This window comes from Ambystoma mexicanum, chromosome 8 (assembly GCF_040938575.1).
Source record: "Ambystoma mexicanum isolate Mex_15411 chromosome 8, UKY_AmexF1_1, whole genome shotgun sequence".
Lineage (NCBI taxonomy): Eukaryota > Metazoa > Chordata > Amphibia > Caudata > Ambystomatidae > Ambystoma > Ambystoma mexicanum.
Window position 1 is genome coordinate 1,174,093,597 of NC_090929.1, and position 26,194 is coordinate 1,174,119,790.

Consider the following 26,194-nt stretch of genomic DNA (forward strand, 5'->3'; position numbering starts at 1 on the left):
ATGCAGTGTTAGAGTGCAAGCCAAATAAACCAGAAACCCCCAAGAAGTCCTATGGACTTCAAAACTGTGGGGAGTTCCCCCGCCATAATACCACTCGTAATGCCACGGGACAGAGTGGCGAAAATGGTGGATTTGTTGAAAGGGAAATTTGTGGATTTACCACCAATTTACTCCCAAACTCATAATGAGGCCCAAAGTGTCTAAAAAGGACCATGAAACAGGAGAACTCAGATGCCAACTTCTAAAAATTGCAATCTAACTACCAAGTTGACTGAATAAACGTTGACAGAGAAGAAGAGCTGCGATGCTGCACTGTGGAAAACCTAGTGTTACTACTTAGCAACCCATACAGATTAGAGGAGGCAGAAAACTCAAATATTGCATTCTTGGAGTCAAAATCCAGAAGTGTTAACGGTAAACCTGTCACAAGAGCTGAGGAACCATCAATTTGCTTTTGAGAAACAGAACGAAATTCTTGTATATAGAAATGACAACATTTCAACTTGTCTAACAGTTTACCAAAGATGCTAATGCACATGCCAACAGAAAACGCGTCCCTAACAATTAGTTCACACAGGAAAGGTCCACTGGCACTGCAAGGGCATTTCTCAGAGTGAGGCACCTAATGACGCACACATAATGTAGCGTGCTGTCATACTGCATCTCAGTAATGCAACTTACCTTTGCTTGAACCTTCCCACACAAATCTTTCATCTACCATTGTTATTTTAATATTAAATATGAAATCCATCAACTTGATAGCAATATATCCATATCCCAGTTTTGTTTCACGATTGCAAATCAGAATCCTTTCAATATAAAATATACAGCTATGTTTCATTCTTATGTTAAAATGAAAATGTATTGTATCTCGAAATCTGCTGCCGTGTTATTTCACATTCAAAACAATGGCCTATTTGTATCTCACAATATACCAGTTTTGTTTTTGTATTTGTTTTTGTTTCAGTGCTGAAAATGCAATCTATCTGAATGTAAAATCAGTGCTACTGGGATTCAAGGGAAACAATGAAAAGTAATGATTTGCTAAACCTATTCCATGCAAAATCTAGTGTCGTAATGTTTACTGATAAAATGTGAAAAGCTATTTCAATGCAAAACAATATCATTCACTCCGACTTCCATGAAAATAATTAACCCTTTGGTATAGTTTTTAGCTCACTTTTTCATTACCTTCCCACCTATATTCCCATCAAGGGTGAAGTTAGGCTCTAGGAGTGGAACCTGCCTGTGCTAAACTCCATTTGATTTAAGGTTTGGGAGTATCACAAGATCACAGGAGTGGTTTTGGGGTTTAGCCTGGACCCCAGTTTGGTAGGTAGGTAAAGAGTTTTTACTCCTGGATATCTTGCTTGGATTTGCTGCAATGATTAGTTCCAACACTCTGGTAAGTACGAAGCAATTTGTTCTTTATTTGGTGGTTTTCTTGGGTGGTTTTTTGAATATAATTGTCAGTGTTTAACAAACACTATTAGGACTTGATGTACCAATTCGGTCAGCCGACACGTGTTTCGAACCTGGGGGTCTTTCTCAAGGCATGTGTGAATTTCTGTGAGCCCTCATTGGGGTCCTGGTTCAGTTGTTGAAGGCTGTCCTTGTGGCAGTCTTGGCAGTCTTGGCTCCTGTTGAGCGTCCTCGGTGCTCTGTCGCGCCCCTGAAACACGTGTCGGCTGACCGAATGTGGTGGTCAACCATATCAAAGGCCACAGAGAGGCCAAGGAGAATCTAAGCTCCCACCTCTCTGAGGTCCGGAAGCAGGGAAATCCGGTTTGAAAAGGGTGAACAAGGGCATTCGCCTCCAGAAAGGCAGAAAGTTGAGGCGTCACAATCCATTTCATTAATTTCATTAATGCTGGGAGAAGAGAGATGAGGCGATAATGTACCGCAGCTGCAGGGTCAAGGTGAGGTTTTTTTTAACAAAGGAGGAATCATTGTATGCTTGAGAGGGGCGGGAATATGCCCAGTGGTAAAAGAGTACTCAAGTGCTGCAGCAAAAAGAGAGATAGCGTTGTTGGAGGGCTCTTGAAGCACAGCAATCAGGATGGGATCCAAAGCAGAGGCAGAACAGAGTTTGTTCAGTGCAGATAGGACCAGGCTGTCTGTTGCTGCATTAAAACGGAAGGCATTGGGCTGAATTTCCTCCATCGTGCCATACGCCACAGGGGGATCAGACAGTATTGGTCTCCATACACTGATCAGTTGTTGAACATTAAGGATCTTGTCCCTGAAAAAGAGGGCAATATGATCACAGTGAGCCTGAGTTAGAAATGTCGCTGGGTGAGCTTTAGCAGGGATAGTTTATTCCTTAGTCACACGAAACAGCTCTCGAGAGGTACAAGACGCAGTTAGAATGCAATTAGCACAGAAATCAGACTTTGCTGTTTTTGTAGCAGTGTACAGTACGAGCATGTAGATAAACAGACAAAGCAACAGTCTGGATTAGACAGCCACCTGTGTTCCGCACTATGACAGAGTTGCTTTAGTGATTTAAGTGAGGGAGTGAACCAGGGGACAGACGGCGGAGCTCGATACAGAGATTGTGTAAGGGGGGCAAGTTCATCAGCCGTTCCTTGGATGACAGCAATCAGGGTACTACAGGGGTCTTTAAGATCATTAGCAGTTCCCCGACCTGTGCGGGTGATAAGGGAGGTAGAAATGGATTTGGAAGAAACCCTAGGCCAGTGGCAACAGAGTTTAGAAAGGGCCACCGGTTTTAGTTTAGGTCGGGAAAAAGGGAGAGAAAAAAAGCGCAAGAAAATGGTCCGACTAAGCCACAGGGTGAGGGGGACATACAAAAAGCCCATCAAGGTCGAAAAAGAGCAAGTCAAGCTGATTCCCTCCTCTGTGAGTAGGACAGTGATTTATAAGAACAAATGTGCAATCACGTAATCCAGAGACACTATTCCAGGCTTGTAAGTCGTCATGATCATTGGGGTGAAGATTAAAGTCACCTAATATCACTAAGTTAGGATGTAACAGGGAAAGATCAGCAATCAACTCGGCACAATTGTCGAGAAATTGATTAGTTACACAGCTAGGGGGGGAGCGGTATGATGTAAACAAATGAATAGAGCTTGTGGGTGATGGTTGGAGTCTGAACAGCAGTGTTTCACACACACAATTATGGTACAGTGGAATAGTAGAAAAGTGTATTGAGTTCTTAAATAAGATAGCAACACCACCTCCAGTCTTTGGGGCAGGGCGATCATGATGCAGGATATTGTAGTGGGGGGAGCATTTGAATTATATCTGGGTCCGAGGCAGCAGTGAACCATGTTTCTGTTATACACAGAACGTCCGGCTGAAACTCCTCAAGGATGGAGTAGATATCCTGCTGATGTGTCACCACAGATCTGACATTAATAAGTATGCCTTTAAGATAGTGGGTGTCTACGGAGTTGGTTTCTTCCTTTCGTGTATTATGAGGATTGGTGATAACGAACCCACAAGGACAACATAAACTCACGGAGCCAGGGCAGTGAGGGCATTGTGTATATAGCTATACCGTGAGGAGGTCTCAGGGGAAAACCCTTGGTCATTGATATGATATGATAATGATATGATATGGCATTTGTAACGCGCCTATACACAAGTGTTTCAAGGCGCGACGAGGCAGGGAGGGGGGAACAAAGGGAAGACAGACAACGATCCTACTAGGCCAGGTGTCATTCAGACCGCGCAAGTGCAGGGGTAGGGGGAAGGGAAAAATGCAAGGGGAAGGGGGAGGGGGGAGTGCAATACAAATAGTAGAATAGAAATAAGAACCCAGAGCCCCATACAGTCCTGGACGGGCACATGCAGGCTAACCTTAAGCACGCCTTTGGCGCACCTGCTTCACCCGTCTGCTGCGCAGGCGTTCTCTCTGGCGTGAGTAGAAGAGAACGATGACTACTGTGATTCCACACGGGATCACAGAATCAGGGAATTACTTATTCACAATAGTAAGTGTGCAAATTGTAAAAAAGTCCCAAAAATACAAAGAAAAACAGTTAAAACACATATTTTCCAGAAGCGTGCAACAGTAATGAATGAAAGGCTTTAAAATGGCATTCCAAAGGAACAGCCTCAACTCTCATGTGTACTTTGAGTACACTTTTCAAGTGTACTTTGGTTTCCATGAATGTATCAAGGGGCGGGGGGTCTCGCCAAGCCCAACCTATTTGTTTCATTTAACTTCCTACATTGTTCATGACCCTCAATGTAAACATACTCTTGAGGTGGAAAAACCTTTACCAGAGCAGTTTGGCAATCCCCACTGTTGTCAGATCATTAACCAATAACTGAAATATTTAGCTGTCTTATAAATTGTGTTCCGTTACTTCCATTCATGGAAGCGTCTGAAGGCCAGCTCAAAGCATTCCAAAGTTCTCTTTTCACAGCACAATAGCAATGATCAGGCAAAATCCTTTGTTCCAATAACTTTCCATTGTCCTCATCTCTGGTTATTTTGAAAACGAATGTGCCACAACCCATTATATTGGGTCTTCTGATAAAAGAGACATTGAGCCTCATTACGGGTCCAGCGGTAACTCTTCCAGTGCTGCTGGCAGGTTGCCACTGGAGCCGTAATAATTTACCGTCACTACCGACTCATTACGAGGAAGTTAGGCACCAGTAAATTGTAAATTCCTAATCCCATATAGTCCTATGGGACTCTACGGGAGTGGGGACATGGAAGCACCAGCACCGTTGCTAATGGTGCTGGTGATTCCGTGAAGGCTTTGCCTACCGTGACCGCTGTGCCCGGCAGCGTCAGACATGTTGGGTGCAGTGGCCACGGCATGCAAACACATATATTTGTAACCCTTTTTTTCAGTCCGTATCGCGTTTACCGCATTTGGTCCTGGACAGTGGCTTGGCCCCAAAATGGCCATTCCACAAGGGCCTTGGTTCTGTACTTTGGCCATCTTGTCTCTTTGCCTTCTCCAGGTTGAGCAGACAAGGGACAGTCCTTATTTGGTTGTGCATTCTCCTGCGAAGCACCAAGCTTTTGTGGCTTCTGCATGCTTTGGGTGTGTGCCTCCAGGATGTGGGCTGGACTGTCTAGTTCCAATACACATTGTGGGTTCCAGAGATTCTGGTATGCTGGGAATGACTGGGACCACCGTGGTGTGTGACTGGTCCACGTCTGGCATGGCTGTATGTGAGAAAGTCTCTCATTGGGTCCTCTTCATTTTGGTGCAAAGGAGCTTCTGGGCACCCTGAGCCCACTGTTGTCCCACAGGACACCTCTGCCTCTGATCGAACATAGAAGGTCTGCAAAGGTGTTTCGACCCATTTGAATAGTTGGACAAACTATCCATGGCACCTTCACCTTAACCTGAAAGCAAACCTTCTCAGAAGTGTTCCTGGGCCAACCAGTGAACTGACCAGTTTGCACAGGACGTTTGCTCTGGAACCGCTGCTGTCTCGAGTTGATCTTGAGACTTTGGAGATTGTAAGCACTGGCTATAAACCTCTCTCCCGCCGAGTTTCGTACACCTAAGCACCCTAGGTCTGGAATTAGAAGGTTACACCTGAACCCGAGTGCACTCGCTTATCGTGTCACCCAGCCATGGCTAAAAAACTTTGAGGGTGCACTGTTGCAGTCCCCCTCTGTGCCTTGAGACAAGCTGCAGTGAAAACAAGCTGATACCTACACCATGAGAGGAGAAATTGTCACTGTCCCGCCATGGAATTATCCCTGGAACTCTGCCGCTGAAAGCCGCAGAACCGCACAATTGCAGCATTTGAACCCGCAACTGAAGTGGACTCTGCCGAAGTTTGGTCTAGATTGCGCCTTGGGTGGGTGATAACTTGCAACCCTTACCGGTGGCCCCTGGCGCATCCATCAATTTTTACGCACATTTGTCCCCTGACGACCACTCACCTTTATCGATGTAGCCTGTGCTATGATCCAATTCCCAATTCTTGGATCTTTTTCTGCCCTCTTGGGGAGACCCTCCTCAAATAGTGGGAACTTATTCTTCATTGCCTCACCCACCCTCCTGAGTCGCTATAGGCCCTGCAAGAGACACTGTTTTCGCTCTACCTCACAATCACATGTGTTTGCACTGAAAGTACTTTTGAGTGCTAGGATCCACTCTTCTTAGGGACTGGACTGCCTCTCAGTTAGGATTTGATAAGTGAAGAACTGCCTAAAGTATATTCGCACTGTTTTCTCCCTTTCCTCACAGGTTGTGGACCCTTACTGTGTGCCATTCCTATAGGCCAGTTGATAACTGTGTATATGTGTTATAGTAGTGCTGTGTTGGTTTAGGATTTACTGCTGATATTTGCTTTGTGTTTGATTTAAAAGGCCTTTAATAAATGTATTTTTGATATGCACCTGACTGAGAGTAATCTGTAGTGTTGTTTACTGTGTGTGCTCATTGTGGGCTCCAACTCCCTAGTTATGATCCATTGTTGGGACTACATGGTTCAGCCATTGAATGAGGTGAGGGATACTGTCCATCTACTCAGGTTATCCCTCATCCCTGCTCTCAGCCTGGAGCAGTGGTGTATTTTTGTAATTTTTCTTGCTGCTACTGCAAATCTCCTAGTGAAGAGGAGACCTGGTTGAATGTTTAACCTAGGCATTTGGTGCTAACGTGAGCTAAAGGCAGACTGTACTCTTAGTGTGTGTGTGTGAATGTGATAAGAGGGGCAGTCCAAATAGCAAAGACTCAGACTCCATACACAGACTCCAAAATAAAATAATGTCTATTCAAGGTTCTATGAAAATATATATACTTTAGTGAAACAAAGATGCAAACATCAGTAACACAGACTCACTGATGTGGAGAGAACACAGAAAATGCAGAACATGTACATGAGTACCCTTTGGGTACAGTAGAAGTGCTGAATAGGCAGGAAAATGTAAAAAATGTTACTTTGAAAAATGAAATGTCCTTTGAAAGGTGCAAAAGGGTTGCTTATCGGTCATTATTGTGTGTAAAGTGGGCCAGGGATTCTTAGCCTCTCAACAGGTGATTATGCTAGGCCTTGCATGGTTCTACAGTGTCCAGCCTGGCTATTCAGTGTTCAAATGGTGTCACTGTCAGTGTGTCATTCGGCGCTGGGGGGCATCAAGTCAGAATGTCTATACCGGGCTCCCATGATGCAGTGCTGTTTAGCAGCAATGACTGCTCAGGGGACACAGATGCTGGGGTAGCAGTAGATGTCAGGTTTGCATGGTTGAAAAACTCAGTGGCCTTGTGCACATAAAAGCTGAGAATTGCTTTTGGCAGCAAGCGGCTCATACCAGCATTGGGATCTTGCAGCAATGTTTCACAGGACCTTGACACAGCTGGAGACCCTGAAAGTGGTTTTGTCAAGGTGGAGACCCTGAAAGCCTCAGTGGGTCTCAGATGCAGAGACAGCAGAGCTTTGTCATCAGTGCTGAGTGAGCTTGGATCTGCTAAGAAGTTAGAGCTGCATCCAAGTTTCCCAAACCAGTAATGAGATGGTTCAGAAAAGCAGGGGGACCCAGAGGGCAGTTCCTTGTTCATCCAGTTGCAGTGAGACCCACTTTAGGGGGTCTAGGGTAAGGTGATTCTTGTTTACTCTTAGAAATTCCCAGTCCATTGAGGTTGGGTTGCACCTGCAGAGGCCCCTTCATATTCAGTGAGGAGCCTGGTCCCAGCACAGTCCCCACCAATGTTCCCTAGGGAGGCTTATTGGGCAGAGCGCACCACTGCCATCGAAACACTCTATCTTCACCTCACAAATAGAAGACTCTGGAATGGACGGCCCTCCCAAGAGAGGTTCAACAAATTATTGTCTTGATGTAAGCCCAAAAGGAATCAACTTGCAGCTTCAAAGGTAATTTGGTATGCAATACTATACTGTAAGGCTGGCATTTTCTATGCTGTGCCTCTTTGATATATGGTTCCCAGGGGCTCTTCTGCTGAGAATTCCTTGGTTTGAGGTTGGTGATACCCATCCTCCCATAGGCTGAAAAGAGGCAGCCTTCCAGCCTTTTGTCTCACTGGCTGAAGCACAGACATACTGGCTGCACATGATTCAATTAAAAAATGAAAACAGCTTACTTTAAGTGTTAGTTTATTGAAAGATTAAAGATGCTCTATTTGTAGTGTGGAAGTTTTCAGAAAAGTCATACAATGTATTGAATAATTACACTGTGGACTTTTTTTTTTGTTTTTTTATAGAAGTTTATAGCAAATTGTCATTAGCTTATTAAGTGTGTAGGTGGCCAAAGAAAGGACAAACACCAAATAAAAAAAATATTATTGTAATCGCAAAGTAGATATACTTTGTATGTTTTAAAATGAAGTTTGATTTAATAAAAAACATATTCCACACTGCACACAAGTATGTGTGCAAATTGAAGTTTAAATAACTATTCCCTGTTTGAAATGTCATTATTAACTTCTGATATGTGTATGTGGCCAAAGAAAGGACACTCACAGATTTTACAAGAAGTTGTAAATGACATATGTTAGGTTATTAGTGTAGCTTTTGCTAAGTGTTAATATGTTTACACACATGAAGGTTTTTATTATGTACCTATTGTTTGAAATATTGGTATGACTATAATTTAAAAAGTGTTATACTCAAAATAGTTTCAATATTGGCATGTCTTCATTTATTTATTTGTATAACTGAAGACATAGTTAGGTTATATGCCTTTGTTTTCTGTTAAGGTTGCATAAATGAATCTGTACATTTGTTATAATGTAATATCAAATCATGTTTGTACAGTGTTTTAACATATCTTCATTGTAGTGAAATGCCTTTATAGGTGCCCAAACTATTGACATTGTGGGCTATTTAGAATTTGCTAATCCAAAAACCAGGTTTGTGTTTACTTAAATGGTTAGTATAGTTGAGTTAATCATGCACCATTTACTTGTTCTACAGTACACTGTAGATACCCCTTCTCTTTGAAAGTGTTATTCTTTTAAGTTTTTTTTTTTTTAACAGCATGTTTGTTTTATGCAATTGTTTACATTTTTATTTAACATGTAGATATACTTCTCTCCAACAAGGCGTTTCCCACTGTTGCATTATTAATGAATACAACCTTGTATTATTTGTGTACTAGGAATACATTTAGTATTCACTTGCTACCACTATGAAATAAAATCATCAATATTGATATTTAAGAAAGAAGACAACACATATAAAGGTATTAGATGAGCCATTCGATAAATAAGATACATGTGCGTGCAATGCACATATGTAAACACACAGATTTGAATACATTTTTGTTATGGTATTATTTGTCGCTGCAGCTACAGCATCAGCCAATGAGTTGCAGGTGTATGCTTGTGTGGTTAAGGCGAACAACAACTGGACTGGTTCTATTCGCAGCTACATGGCCCCCTGTTAAAATTGTAACCATGGTAGCACACATTTTGGGGGATTTTAGATACTCAAATTGATAAATTACAATAGATATTGTAATATATTTTTGCAGTCTGTGATCAATTTGATATATTTTTGTAATTTAAAGGGTGGGCTGTTTTGGGGGAAGGAAAGAAGGGGATTCAAAAGAGAAGGAAATTCCATAAGGATGAAACATATGCTTTTAATATTTCTATTGATGTTCCCAGGCTTTGTGACGGAATATTAGAAGGGCCACTTCTTAAAGTTTTCTTGCATTGGTCTTCATTCCAGTTATTTTTTTTTTCCTGGGTGGCGATGGATTGGGGACCCAATTGACATCGTCATCATTGCTTCTGCTATTATGGTTGGATATGTTGGAATGTCCAACTGGGGAGGAATATGTAAAACAACAAAAATAACAACACTAAAAAAGATAATGCCTCAAAAAATGAAAAAGATTACAACAAAGAAAAAAAAGTAAAACAAAAGCTAGACAAACTGAACAAATCACAAGACAAGGGAAAAGAGGATTACGTGAAAAGTGGGTAAAACGAAAGAAGAATTAAAGGGTTAAAGTGCTAAAAGTTATTCTGATAACATTTTACTAACAACCCTGATATTAATGATCAACATACACTTATTTTTTTGTGGGTAGGATCATTATTTGAGGCTGGAAACTTCAGTATGTGCTGATTGGACATTTTCGCACACACGGATGTCTTCATACAGCATGGGCATAGCTATGTTAATACATTGAAATGTGTGATTGGACCATTCATTATCATGGATAGAAGTCACGTGCATGCACAAAGCCGCAGCGAGTGAAATGATTGGCTAGTGCACCAGGCGCGAATATCGTAATCGCATTGAAGAAGGTTGATTGGGTCATTTCACACGCATGGATTTAATAGAATGGCATTGGTGTAGCCACATCAAATATTTGCAAAGTCTGATTACACCGTTCGTTAATGTGGATAGATGTCACATGTGTGTGCAAAGCCTCAGCACATGATATTATTGGCTGGTGAATCAGGAGCAATGATGTGTAGCCGTGTTGAATAAGTTCAATGTTCTATTTGGTAATTTCGCACATGTGGATTTCATCAAATGGCATGTTTGTAGTCATGTGGATACATTGCAGTGTGTCATTGGCTCATTCGTTGATGTGGAGATAAGGGTGCCACAGCCCATAATGTACACAGCCACGTATCCACGTCAACATACATTTTGAAGTGATTGGGCATTTCATTGAAGTGACTACTGCCATGTGCAGGTGCGACTCCTTATTGGTCCATGTGATTGGTCAATAATTTAGGCACGAACACGTCACTGCGCTTGGGTGTACCTGCACATCCTCAACACACATTCTGGTTTGCTACATCGCATATCCACAGTTAGACCTCTCTCCCAAACATCTTTTTCATGTTTTCTGTCAATGCTTTTCGTGTCTTGGTGGGTGAACTTCATTGTGACCCTTCAGGAAACTGTAAAAGCGGTATCTTGATTTATCCATTCCTTTTTTTACCTTTGTTCTTCCAAAACCTTTGTCCTTTTTCCTGTGCGTTGTAGTTTGGCAGTTTTTGTTATTTTAGCATTTTAGCTTGCTATATATCTTCTTTTTTTAACGTTGTTTAATATCAAGTGGCAAAGTCCTTTTTTTGTCATGTATGTTTACAGTTTTTATTTTTCCTCCATAGTCCTGCATTTTATATATATGACTACATCCAACAGGGATGATTAGGTGGTGTGTGTGGCTTCAGCTTTACTGCCGTGGAATAAGCAATATGCAAATGTGCAAAAATAAGTAGCTGAAAGTTGCCAATATTTCCATGTGAAGGACCAACACAGTAAAAAGGAGATCGAGGAGGTCATGTGTAATTACTGCAGTAAGGTTTTGCATAGGGGACATTCACACAAGCCATCGCAAGGCTTGGGACATTGACGTTAATTCAAAATCTAGTCCGTCTTCATTAGAATGAAGTGGACAAATCCTATAGGAAAGCTCATGTGAAAGATAAGGTCAAAGAAAATGGAGCAAGATCAGCAAGGCAGTATTTGTCATCTCTGCCACAGACTTCCAACATGATTACTATCTTCCTCCATCTAACACCCAACCTCAGTCCATTTAACTCTATTCTGATGTGCAAAACCTGTTACAGCTTGATTGAGGTCAGAGGTGGCAATCCATACGCTTTGGCCAAGGCTCTTCCAGAACATACAGCCAATTGCCAATGCTAGGTATATTTTTAAGTGTCCTTTTTTTAACCCTATACTTTGTTATATGTATGAATCCTAGTGTTTTTCTCTCCCCAGTTCCTACCTCTTTTTTTACTTATTCCCCAAAATGGTCCTTTTCAGGGCCAAATTTTCAGTTATAAAAATAGACAATAAAAATGCATACTGTATAAATGTATTTCATTAAAGCCACAGTTATGGCCTGAGGAAGCCGCATGTAAATCCCACCCAGTCGTTGCCGCACATAGCCATGCTTGTTTCTTGGTAGCCGTAGCTCAAAAACCATTTAAAAACAAGAAATGTACATATATCTGTGGGCAGTAGTCGTATAAAGATTTATTTCAGGATACATTAAGTGTAATCTTTGTACAAAGTTTATGTAACACTTTAATAACTTTCTATTCATCAGCTGTACATATAAATGTAAACACTTTAAAAGGTTAGGTAAATATGCAAAGACATTATTTTAAGAACAGGTTTATTTGGGGGGAATGAGGCTACACAATTTCATTTTATTCTGCTTTCTACCCATGTATGATATATGATTTTATTTAACCCAATTGACTGTAGTATTAATGTAATTTGGTTATGGAATTAAAACAACTTGAAATTCAAGGAAACACATGTTAGTTGCAGGGACGTTAAGGTGAGAACTTGTTAAATAAAACCTGAAATTCAGCTAAAGACACCTTAACTTCAATCCCACTGTTGCACAGCCTGTTACCACAATGATGACATCCAAGATCACATCACTAAATACATTGCAACAGTAACCAGCATTAAGGATGCCTTCAACCATGGTAAGTGTGGATGGGTAAATTTATTTTTTCACAATAATGAGTACTTATCATGGCCTTCAGTCATAGACACTGGACACAGTCTTCACCCATGTGCACTGTATAATTTAAAACACTAACATGCCAACAACCATAGACTTTGGCCTTCACCAATTCACCAATGACAACGGCATTCAGTTGTCTCCACTTTATATTATATACACTGATCAGACACTAGTCATGGACGTTAGCACAATTCTGTCCAGTATATATTCTAACATATAAGTGGGCCTCATTAGCCATGCCCTTTGACCATGAGCAGTTTTTACATCTTTTGACCATGTGCACTGTTTTTTTAAAATAATGCAATGGAATAAGTGATGGCTTTCAGCTGTGGCCACTGTGTATTGTACAACATTAACCAGCCATAAGATAAGGGCTTTGCCGTGCCCACTGTATATTATGTACACTAAACAGCCACTAGCAATGATCTTCAACACAATACGAGCAGGTGGCCACGACCTTTGGCTGTGCCGACTGTATATTCTAACATATGAATGGGCTACTAGGCATGACTTTTAACCATGCACATTGGTATTTGTGAACACTAGCTGACCACTAGCTATTGCCTTTGGTGCCGGCCAGTGACCCGAGCCTTTGTCATGGCCAAGTCCACCGCCTACATTGTTATTAAGGTAATCAAGGTTTTCATGAGCTAACTTATAAATGATGTTATATCTAATTCCATTATTGATGTAGTCAGTTAAGTACAATGTAATTAGTGTTGTCACCAGTGATGGCATCACTGATGTGATTTGTAATGTAATCAGTGTTCTTATACAATATGTAATTAGTGATGTGATCTGTGATGTCATCATTGTGGTCATAGGATGTGCAACAGGGGGCACACATTTACAGTGGCTTTAGCTGAATTTAAGGGGTTTTGTTGTGTTTAGTTCACACCTTAACGTCCTTGCAACTAAAGTTTTTTCTTTGAATTACAGATCCTCCGGTAGCAGCCCTGTAGTTATGGTTAAGTTGTTGAACCCATAGGAAGAGCACTTTTTGGGTGGCTCATAGCTTTGTCACCTCTGGACGAATCCTCACCAAACTATGCAAAGAAAGTATATGGCCCCCTTGGAATGATTCTGCAACGTTTGATGCAGTTTTCGTCAAAGGGGGTGCAAAGTTAAAGGGGGTCCTGAAATGTGTTGCCATCCTCATAGACACAATGGAAACTAACTTGCTCATGCCTATAGCCCTAATCGCTGGACTGAGTTTCACCAAATTTGCATCAGAAGCAACGACTTGATTAGTAAAGTGTGCTTTTGTAAATTTGGTGTTAATCGGTCCAGTCATTTGGTTTTTTTTTTTAATGGACAAAACGTAGGTGCAAACAAATTAGTGATATCTGGGTCCGGTCCGCAGACTCACTTTGAAATTCAGTCTGCATCCACTGCCATTGACCAATCAGGGTCCGCTGTGATGTCTGAGGATATCGGACGCGCCCACTGATTGGGTGGCGAAAAGCGTGAAGTGAGTCATATTTTTCAGAACGATCGCCATGGACAGATACATGGACAGCAGCCTTTGTCCATGGATAGTGGGTTGGGAAAAAAGTCTGGAAAACACATTTGGGGGTTCAAAGAGGGGCTGTAAAGGGTTGGGTGTAGAATAAAGATAATAGGGGCTGTTTTTAGAGGTGAAAAGAGGGCATGCAGGTGCCACAATAGTCAGCAGACAGCGCTGTGAACAAACAGTTTGGAACACAGATTTCGGATGAAACAGGGTGTGGAAAGGGTAGGGGAGTGGAAAAGAGATGATATGGAGCTGTTTTTATTTTATTTATTTTATTTATTTTATGTATGTATTTTGTGTTTTAGTTCGAAGAAACTTTTCACACATTTTTCAAACATTACACACATTATATCAAATTGTTAATATTGTTAAAATCCACAAAAATTAAGAAATGTACGAAAATTAAGCAATACAGTTCTGCCTCCACTTTAAAAATACATAATCACTATTTCCTTTAGTTTTAGATAATTTGAATTAGAATCATAGTAAATATTACACTCACATAAATATTTTCAGCAATCAATTCAAATCGTATATGTCCTGCATATTTGTTATAATTAATCCTAAAAGTTCAGCAAAAAATATTGTTCAATCATCAGCCAAACATGATAAAGTGCTCAGTGTATGGATACTGAATTGGTATTTAGTCCATAGGTCCAAAATTCTTCTGTTTTAATTGTATCATAACTGTGAACCAAATTACCAAGTGTAGTCATATAAAGAGGACCTAATTCAGGGCACCCTGTAAACACATGTTTTACGGTCTCTAGATTGATTGGGCACATTTGGCAATATCTAACATCCCGTAGGAGTTTCCAGATGGTGTCCCAGATTGACTGTAAGGAAAGATGATTAATATACATCAAAAGGCGTATTTGACATGCCGCTGGGTGAGGACATTGCATAAGATAACTTTGAGACCTCCTATATATATGGGAGACCAGTGCAACCGAAGCATGGCCACTCAATTTGGCCAAATTTCATAGTTACTGATCCAATCAATTTATCCAATCTTCTATAGAATGCCTCCTTTAGGATCTCATAGTCCTCACAGTGGCTAAAATCAGGGGCCCAATTTATGGCTTTAAATAGCTCATCATTCAACACTGAATAGCCATTTCTTCTTACTAATTGATCGTTAGCATAGCTATTCCCTATTAAAGACAAAAAGGGGCACCTAGGAGTAGATGATGATTCAATATAAAGTGCCCCTCTTCTTTTTAAGGCCATGCCTCATTAGGAAATGAGTCCCAATTCCAGAAGGAGATATTCAACCAGAGTAGATCTAGGTAACTTTAAAATACTCTGCCAGAAGAACCCCTCAAGTTTATTTAGCCAAAGTAGGCCACCCATTTCTAAAGCCGCAAGGCCATATAGTATATTTGGGAAAAACTGCTGTTTATATAGAACTACAATTACAGCCATCGAATAACCTGTGTGATGGTATGCAAGCCTCACTTTTCTGTTTTTTATATCTACAATTCTAGCATAGTTCTCTCTGCAAGAGATTTCAAGGCCTAGATGCTTAAAAAGTGTTTGTATATTCAATTGTTGTCACAGCGAGTCGATCCACTTTATTTGTGAAAAAAACAACATTATTTTAGTTTTGCCCAAATTCACAGACAGGTCATTGGCTATGGCATACTTACCCAATTCGTTAATCATTGCTTTCATACCTGTAAACGTCTGGTCAAACATGATCAAATGATCTGCATATAACGTTGTTGCTACTGAGACTGACTCTATTTTCAGGGCACATTTAGCATGACACTCGTAGATCTGATATATATATATATATATATATATATATATATATATATATTAAATAACTGGGGTGGACAGGGTGTACCCCTGCTTAACTCTCCTGTTTATTTCCATTGGGCATGACAATATGCACAGCATTAATAATTTCCAGTAGTCATCAGGACACTTCATTTTCCTCAGTTTCTCCCACAGTATTGAGCAGGTGACGTGGTCAAAGGCTGCACGGAAGTCTACATATGTGACATAGAGAGGAGTTGTTGCCATGTTCTGTCCGCTTAGTGAGAGCATCTAGCAATCTCATGATGTGGGTGGTGCTGGATCCCGGCTGGAACCCTGTCTGAAAGCGACCCAATATTTGATTAACATTGACCCAAGCTTGCAACTATTGCAATAGGTATTATAAACTGGAACCAGAATTTCCAATGTCCATGTCGACGGAACAGCGCATTCCAGACACACCTTTTTGTAAAGTTGTAGCAATAGGCCAGCATAGCCCTTAGGGGCCTTTTTTAGGACAGCAGATGCTAACCCGTTGGGTGCAAGGTCCCTTGTGCTGTTCAACATTACTATACATGTACAAAGGTCACTTCTATTAAATTTCAAAATCCATTTATCACACCCTTCAGTTTGTTCCTTGATTGCAGACAGTGGTACCTCGAATGTATACATTTTTTGACTGAATATATTCACTACATGCCTATTCACCTATCAGATGTATCGTAGAAATACCTCTGGGACCCCATGCCAATGTTAGAACCTCCCACATAGATTGCAGATTTTTACTATGGATTGCTCCAATCATTCTTTGCTAATTCTCTTTGAGGACATTTATTTTGTGTTGCTTCTGCCAATTGTGATAGCTGTTCTTGGCCTTTCTAGTCTCAATGAGGGCTAATTCTTGGGAGTCTGAGTCTAATTTAATACAATGCAGGTTTATCTTCAGATTTTGTTTCGCTATTCAAATTTCTGAATCATATGCATGAGTATTATGTTTGTTAATTGCAGCGTTTAATGTCCCCTTTAAAATCCCAATTTTGTGTGTCATATAATGTATGCATTTTTCGACCTCAGATGACGTGGCTTTATGTTTGGTTTTTGGGGCATAAATATTCATGTCCTCAATGCAGTCCAGGCCTTCTGGACCAGATAATAAGGTTACCACCATAATTGGCGCCGCTTCTCCGAATCATGCTTCCTTTGGTGCAGTGTCTACTTTGGTGAATTCTAAGTTTAGGGGAGCATGACTGCTATACTTTTTGGGCTTGACCTCTAAGTCCTGAACCCTCTCCAGTAGAGTGTTATTACCACCAAGATAGTCAAGGGTTGGTCTCTTGTTGCCCACTTGCCAGGTCGATTTCCCTGGCAAATCAGACAAAGTTCTTCCTTTTTATAAACATGAGTGCCCATTCCTGGATACATTTTACCCATTGTAGATCCCTCTGATTCCCAGTTTTAAATACCATATTGCACTTTCCAGCCACATCTTGGTGTTGGTTTATAGTGACTATTTTGAATGTCACTTTTTCGAATGCCATTTTGTCAAACCAAAAATGGTGGAAAAAAACATTTTGAATGTTTTTCTTTAACAGGGTTTTTTTTCTTTTTTATTTACGCATTTTGTTACTAGCTAAACAAAAAAAACATAAAATAAAAATATACATTCGAAATGCTTTTTTTTTGGCAAAAATGTTTTCTACAAAATGGCATTCGAAAAAAAGTTTTCGACAGTTTAACTGGATACCCTTGGTATTATGTGATAGGTGTGGTGTCGCCACATCGTGCATTTAGGTCTCCCCTCATTAGTTTAATGTCACTATTTAAGGATGAGGCCCAAATGCTAATGATCACATCAATATATTGAAAGAATTTTTCTGTTCGACATTTGCTATGCGAGTCATATATATTTGGTACCACCATCCGCTGCGCCCACTTAGTCTTATCCCAGTTGATCTCTATGGCAAGCACATTTCCGCTGGTATCCACTGGATAGACTCATTCTGAGTGTAAAGTCTGACTCACCCCTATCATCAAACCACCTGAGGGTCTACCTCTGGGGCCTTGTTTTGCGTACTGTTTGTATATTCTATAACATCCAAATAATATGGGTCGGTCATCAAAGTTTCTTGGAGCATACATATTTGGTATCTTACCAACAGGTTCAACGAGGGGCCACCATTACAATAATGTGAGTGGTGCCTGGTTTTCCAGCAGGCCACCTGATAAACTCATTCATGGGAGGGACCCAAATTTGGAGGATTTTTAGCCATCTCAAACCCATAGTATTATCATAGTTTTCCACACTACTCAGCTTTGCTTCAGTTGAGGGGAATGTGTCAGCTTTTACTCTGTGTGCAGTACATGTACAACATTCTAAGATAGAATTAATGTATACTTTTCCATCAAGATCATAGCCTAAATAGGAGAGGGATTCATGTTGTGTTCTTATAATTGTTGCATTTTCCGGTAGCACACAGTACATTTTAGTCATATTTCCACTTTTCTCTCCTAAGGGTTGAATAGAGTCAAAATCGCTACAGTTTACAATCTGCAACAATGGTATTTTAGCAAATACTTTCAACAAAACAGAGGGATTTAGGGTAGTTCCTTTACTTAGAACAGGTAGTTTCAGGGCAATAGTCAATGTGCGTGGATCTGGAATCTAGCTGCGTACATTATTAGTTGGTATGGTTTCTTCAATTACAGCAGTATTTAACTACAGTTTTCAAGTTGGAAGCATCTGGATACTAGGCAGTTGCAGTGCGAGCTGCTCACCATCCTGGCAATTGTCCTCAGCACTCTCATTCACAGTCACTCCACTCTCGTTATCACACTGCTGTTCTTATCTTTGAACAGACTACCACCTCACACGTGTCATATTGTATGCCATAGGTGTTAGTCTTAGCAGTGCACGGTGGAGGCGCAAGTTATGGTTGCTTAGGTTACCATAACTGGTGAATTTCCGGGGTTTTTCAGTTTTACTTGTAACCGTAACGCCCCTTTTACAATGTTTTTTCAGTGAATTTCATGGGTTTTTTCCAGTGTACCCTCAATTTGCTACAGGTTCCTTATATAATACACACCCCAATGTAGCAGCTGTAGAGTACGCGGACAGTACACATGTCCGGTACATCAGGTAGCATTCACAAAGCCCAGCAGCACCGGGAGAACAAACAATGGTCTATCCTTCAACCAGCAAACACATATACATAAAACAGCATTATGAACATTTACTACACCCAAATATATGTTTTTGTGCGTAATCATCATTTGAAATTGTACACATTATTGTTTTCATGTAGCACACAACATAATGGAATGCACCAAACAAAAACCATAAATATAAACCTCATATTATCACCTCAGTACAACTATGCATAAAGAATCACATACTGCCGGTGCTTATTGGAAAACAAGCTCTTACTAAATAGTAAGTACACTGAATTTATTTCTCTATTATTACCTTTAATTATGTAAACATTTCTTATAAGCAAAATGCACTTTTTTATTTATACAGAAATAGCAAATAATATAATTTGTATATATCTCACCCAAATAAGTATTTCTTTTTTTTCTTATAGTACATAGTCTGCACAGAGAAACAACACCCTAATTTAATTATACAAATTCCCAGGAATCACAAAGAGAAGCCCCATCCCCAACTGTACATAATGAAATCATGATGTTGTCTGCAAAATTGTATAAACTCACTAATGTCTTTAAGGAACTTTTAAATTATGTCAAAAATCATGTGATTAAAAATGATCATTATCACTGTCCATCTTGCACCTGTCCCTCTTGTCCCCAGCAATCATCCCCATCAAATTCCCAAAATTTAAATGAAAGACGCTTTGATGAAAACTCACTCCCTTCCTCCCATGATCATTATTGTACAGAAATTCCTAATTCTCCCATTTATGTTTCCCATTCTAATACCCCATCCCTTTCCTCAATAAATGTATCTTTTTTTACTATAAACGTTTTTGTATATTGTTGTCAATTTTTTAAAACACCAAATAATAGTTCACAGACACTACAACTGTATGGGTGTCTGGAGGTGCCCCAGACACGGGCAGTGTCCGGACATGTCCGGTTTGACATGATGCACTTTTCATTAGTCCGCCGATAATGTGCCTGTTCTACAGACAGTTATGCGCATGAGCCCTGTGTCTTCTGGCTGATTAGTGTCCGCGGACCACCGTAATGCCCTTGGATGTCCCCGGACTTCATCATGTGACTGCACCCGTGTGGCGTGACGGCCTGTCCGCAGACAGTGTTTGCAGCCATGTGGAGTTTCAAACTGCATTTTTGGCCAATCTAGGGTGCTTCAAGTTGAAAAGTTACCCTCCCACAGCTCATAGACCCATGATTGTTTGATCTGCCAACTTTTTATCATTTTCCAATGCCAATTTGCAACTTGTTGGTCCATGGACAGCGTGACTGTCCATGGACGGTTCGCCTAAAGGGACCCACCCATTACTTTTCCTCATTCTCAATCTGGCTATCCAGGAGAGAGCACCAGGATATACTTGCTGTGGAGATTACCTGCAATGCTGCATCAATGGCATCTGCTTATGGCCATTCCTCCTCCCCAGCCACCACCACCAGCAACATCTGCAGGGCCTGGAGAGGTGAACAGGTGCAGAGACACAGATGAGGATCAAGAGGAAAATGAAGATAAGTTAGAAGAAGTCCCTATCTCCAGCACCCGGAGTGAGTGCTGTGTGTGGTGGTTTTCCCCACTGTTAGGGATGTACCAAAGGCTCAGGCAGCCAAGGTGAGATGCACTGATTGTCACGTCATACTCAGTCATGGAAAACCTGGGCTGTGCTCCTACGAGACAACCTCCATTCGCCGCTACACCAAATCCAACCACCCGGTTGCTCTGAGAAAGGTGTTTGGCCATGCATCAAAGACTCTAGGCCCTGGCCACAACCAGCATAACACACCCATAGAATCAAACATCCATCAAATATCCACAAATCAAACGTTTGTGTACTGTTTGATGTGTAGAGTTTGTATGTGAAGTTTTGGCTAAATCATGCAATTAAGATTGTAGAGTTTGGTAACAAGCACTGCAGTAACACATATCCATGGAAGTAAACATTTTGGATGGTGGTGTATGGTTAGATGTTTGCTTGAATGGTTGGGTTATGCAGCAGTATTTGTGAGTTGAATTATTATATACTTACTGTTTGACTTTTTGTGATTGGATATATTTTTTTCATGACTTGGGTAACTGGAGCAGATATTCTTTTTCAATTTCTGTGATTAAAGAAAAGATCATATGTTAGTGTAGGTAGTTCATAATTAGTTATTGCATTGCATAATAGACATTTCTGCATTATTTTGACAAACATATTTAGTACTTTAGAAGTACTATATTTCAAACCAGTGTACTGTGAAATTCGCTCAGTTTCTGTGTTTGTTTATTAAATCATTGGGTCAGTGGGAAAAAAAATCCTTGCTGGATAAAGTACAATGGGCCTCATTACACGGAATGCGGTAAGATACCGCCCTTAACGGCATGGTGCTATTAACGTGTCCGCCTTGGCAAGAGGCCGCTAATTGCGTGCCATTATGAGTAGCGGACAAGACCCCGTAAAGACCCTTAGCGGCACCGACGAAATCGCTGATAGCACTTCCGACCTCCAGCAACACGCAAATAGCGGTGACCGCAATTGGCAGCGACCGCTATTAGCGGTCACCGTCAAATTGCGGAAACGGAAATAGCGTCATCGCACAGGAACGGGAAAGAGCACGGCGGCCATCTTTCAAAACACAATCCATTGCCATCCTCTGCCCACAGGGCGTGCTTCCACACCAGTGCCATACCAAACCATCAAGGATCCCCTGACAATGCCCAAGGCGATTAAGAAAGGTGCAGATCGGCAGCGGAAAGAAAAATGTACAAATGAGGAGCTCATCATGCTTACGGAGACGCTTGCTGCAAATGCGAATGTGGTCTTCGTGAATGACATGCAGAGGGAGATCCTGATAAAAAAAAGGCCATCTGGGCAGAGGTGGCCCAGAAAGTCAGTGCGGTGGGCACCACCACCCGCACTGTGAAAGACTGCAGGAAGCGATGGGACGATGTCCGCCTCCGGTTCCGCAGCAACTGGCTGAAAATCTGAACCTGGCCACGGCCACAGCAGGTGGCAGAGATTCACCCATCAAACTCAGGGAATGGGAAGAGACTTGCGCCAGCACAATTGGCGTTGAATGCATAAAGGGAGTTGGTGACATGGAGCATGGTGCGCCCACAACATCAGATGGAGGTGAGTGTCCACATAAAACAATGCACTGTGAAAGGTGAGGCACCCCCCAAATGTGAGCCCAGAATGAGCTCATGGATGCGGCCACAAACATACATGCACCCAACCCTGCCCATGTGAGTGTCACACCCCAACACACACACATGCACACATCACCACAGACACGTGCCACCCAGACCCATGCATGAATGACCCACCAGACAGTCCCATGACCCGAATGCCCACTAATGAAGTCCCAATGCATAGAACAGCATGATGAACAACATATGCATGAAGCACGTTGATCCATCACCAATGCCATCCCCCTTTTTGTCCCCCACAGGCTCACAAACCGACAGCAATGAGCCGGACACTGCAACACAGTCTCCCCCTGCCAAGAAACAAGCCAGGGCACAGGAGCCAGGGAACACTGCCGGCACATCAAGGGGCACAGGGAGGAGTGCGCTCATGCAGAGGGGCAAACAAAGCAAGTCAACCATGTCACCAAGACATGAAGCTATGGCTGCAACAATTGCTGCACCCATTGCAGTGATCCCCCCAACACAGGAACGACCCATGGAGGGCCCACTGTCTGCTGCCAACAGTTCGACCAGTGAGGCAGCAGCCACCGCGCCGATGTCCGACGTGGAGGGGAGCTGTGACTTGCCCATGCAAATGCACTCCCCCAGCCCCACCCAATCCAGGGAAGCAAGCCCACGGCCAACGTCACGATCCAGCAGCCATGGCCAGTCTGGCAACGAGACCATGGCAGGGTGCTGGAGCCCACAGCTGCCCTCACCTGATGGCCGAGCCATATTTCAAGGTGCGGCACCCACCCCACAAGCAGGACACAGTGGCCATGACCTGCCCACCATCAGACAGAGCAAGGAGGAGATCACAGCGCTAGTTGGCCAGCATGTAGATGAGGCAGCCCATCTGAGGGAGGAGTTAATGGAGAATGCAAGGCAGATGAGACAGAGCATGGAAGCCTTCACCAACAGGCTCTGTGAGGAGATGGCACAACTGAGGCAGGTCCTCACCCGCATAGCAGATTCTATGGACCGACAGTACCCCCCCACCACAGGAACAACCAGGCACCTCCTCCTCTGCAAGTTCGAGGCAGACGAGCCCCCGCCGCCGCTCCTTGCGCACCACGAGGCGCACACCCTCCCAATCTCCTAATGGTGGTGGTGGTGATGGGAAGTAGGGCCAGCAAGATGTAGCTGGCACATGTACAGCAGGACAGCAACGCTGTACCAACTACACATGGGGGTGTTGTGGGAGGAGGGGTGAAAGGGTGTTTTGGGAGTGTTGTGGGGGAGGGGGGAAAGGGTGTTTTGGGAGTGTTGTGGGGGGAGGGAGGAAAGGGTGTTTTGGGACTGTTGTGGGGGAGGGGGGAAAGGGTGTATTGGGAGTGTTGTGGGGGGAGGGGGGAAAGGGTGGTTGCATAGTTGGGGCCATGCACTTTTTCTTCTCAAAATATGTTTAATACACTGGTGACAAGTTAAAACACAGGCTTGGACTTCATCATTGTGTATGTGAACTTTATTGGGGGACAGGGCCCATTGTGCGCTTCACCACAAACACCAGTGCACTAATACCCACATCCATCCAACAGAGTTGAACCATGTGATTCAGAATATTTGGTTGATCAGATGCTGACGCACATCGCGTCCCTTTTGGGCATCGCCTCTTGCATGACCTGCAGCCCCATCCCCTCCCTCCTCATCCCCATCATCATCCTCATCAGGTGGTTGCATTTCAAAGTCTTGGGGCAGTGGCACATTCCGTCTGATACACATATTGTGCAGCATGACACATGCCATGGTGATCTTGGCCACCTTCTCATGGCCGTACAGGAGAGCCCCACCCGACCTGCTTAGGCACCGGAACTGTGTCTTCAAAAGGCCAAATGTCTGCTCAATCACGACGTGGGTATGGGTATGTGCACAATTGTATTCCTCTTCGTGCCTGTTCTGTGGGTTCCATACAGGGGTAAGGAACCACCTCTTCAGGGGATAGCCAGCATCACCTGCATGGGTGGAACAATGGGGCCGTGTTACTGTTCACCTCAAGTGCAACCTGTACATATCACACTAATCAACGTTGCATTGTGATTGGCATCCATGAATCCCAGCATGCATGGAGACGATCTGTGTAACTGCAATGTGAGAGGGTGAGCTAGTCCCTGCAAGTGGACATGCACCATGCATGCCTCTGGCAGTTATTGACATGTCCTGGGTGAGGACAGGTCTTAGGTGTTCCTTGGCCCAGTCAAATTTGGCACCACAATGCTAGTGTACAGCCATTCTGAAATTGATGTTGCCATGCTGTGAAGCGTCACTTCAGTAGTGGTGTAGGGGTGTGGTTCAGTACAATGGCTAGAGGTGATCCCTTTGCATGCACTCAAGTGCGCATAGCTGTAGTGATGTGTGCAGTGCACATTTTCTATTTGCATATTGGCGTCATGTTGCGGATTTGTGTCATATGTGGTGTGGTAGGATGTGCAATGTGCATGTGGATAAATGTGTCATGTTTAGCATCTTGGATTGTTTTCAATGTTGTGCAGCTTCAAATTGCATGTGGTTTTGTTTCCGGTCAATCGTGGCCTTCCTTGGTGGACTTTGGTGTACATCTGTATGTCCATTTGTTCTAGGGACGACAGTCCACACCCAGTTGGAGAATGCATCTCCCCCATTCACACCCAGTTGGAGTATGCATCTCCCCCCTTCACACCCAGTTGGAGTATGCATCTCTCCCCCCCATTCACACCCAGTTGGAGTATGCATCTCCCCCCCTTCACACCCAGTTGGAGTATGCATCCCCCCCATTTCACACCCAGTTGCAGTATGCATCCCCCCATTCACACCCAGTTGGAGTATGCATCTCTCCCCACCTTCACACCCAGTTGGAGTATGCATCCCCCCCCATTCACACCCAGTTGGAGTATGCATCTCTTCCCCCCAACCACACCCCACATCACATTTCCATGTGCTTGGCCTGCTACTCACAAAGTAGCCACGATCGTTGTCCGGCTTGTCGCTCCATGTAGCGTGGTATCGTTGAGTTCCAACCATTGAATCATGGGTTGATCCAGGAAATCGGGCACAACAATGTGTGATTATCTTGTTTGAGTCACATACCATTTGGACATTGATGGAGTGGAATTGCTTTCTGTTTCGGTAGACTGCTTCATTGTGATGTGAACCCACCAATTCCACATGGGTACAGTTGATGACCCTGATGCAACTAGGGATGCCTACCAGTGAATAGAAGCCAACTTTGGTATGGGAGATCTCCTGGCCAGGGATATGTGTTCACTTGTGTGCTTCAGGAGGGCATCGGTCACCTGGGACAGCGTGCGTGAGAATACTGGTTGTGAGATGCCATGCATCTGCCCTTCTGTATGCTGGTAGGTGCCTGTGGCCAGGAAGTGGAGCACAGTTACCACCTTCAATAGAGGGGGGATGGCAGTTCGGATGTCTATGAGGCTCACAATGTCGTCATGTATCATGTCCACGATGCTGGTGATGGTATCCCGGTCCCAACAGTACAGGGTGTGTATCTGCTCAGGGGTTAGGTTGAATGGACTGGCTCGAATCCTGAGGATTGGTGGCTGCCTCTGTGGTATTACTAGGTGCCAGGGGTGGGGCTTGCTGCGCCTGTCTCGCCCTCCTCCTCCTCCTCCTGCATCTCCTCTGTGCTGCCTGTTGTTGTTGGTGCTGCAATGCAATCATGTCCTCCAGCACATGTAATGCTGCTAGTATTGGAACCATCTTGGTGTGGGAAGGGGTGTGGTGTGCTCCGTTTGTGCTGCCACAGTATCCATTGCCTCCACCTGTGCTGATTGTGTCCACCTGTGGTAGGTGGGAACACTGCTCAGTTCTCTTAACGGGTGGTTTGCGATGCCGGTATTATGCCATGCCGGTATGGGCTTTATGGGCTATTCCATGCCGCTATTAGCATGTCCGCATGGCTTGTGATGTTGTGCTAATAGCGCATACCACTATTTGTGGGATGAGGGGTCGCGCGCACGTGGACTAGCCGCTATTAGTGGCACCGTTCTTAGCGGTGCCGCTAATAGCGGTTGGCCGGGTCGTAATTGGCAAGGGTTTTTAACGATATCGGTATTCCCTTACCGGTATCATTATTCCCTTACCACAATCTGTGTAATGAGGCCCAATATATTTCTTTCTTTCTTTTCAGTGCTTATTTGTTGCTTCTGGCTAATCTTCTATCTGT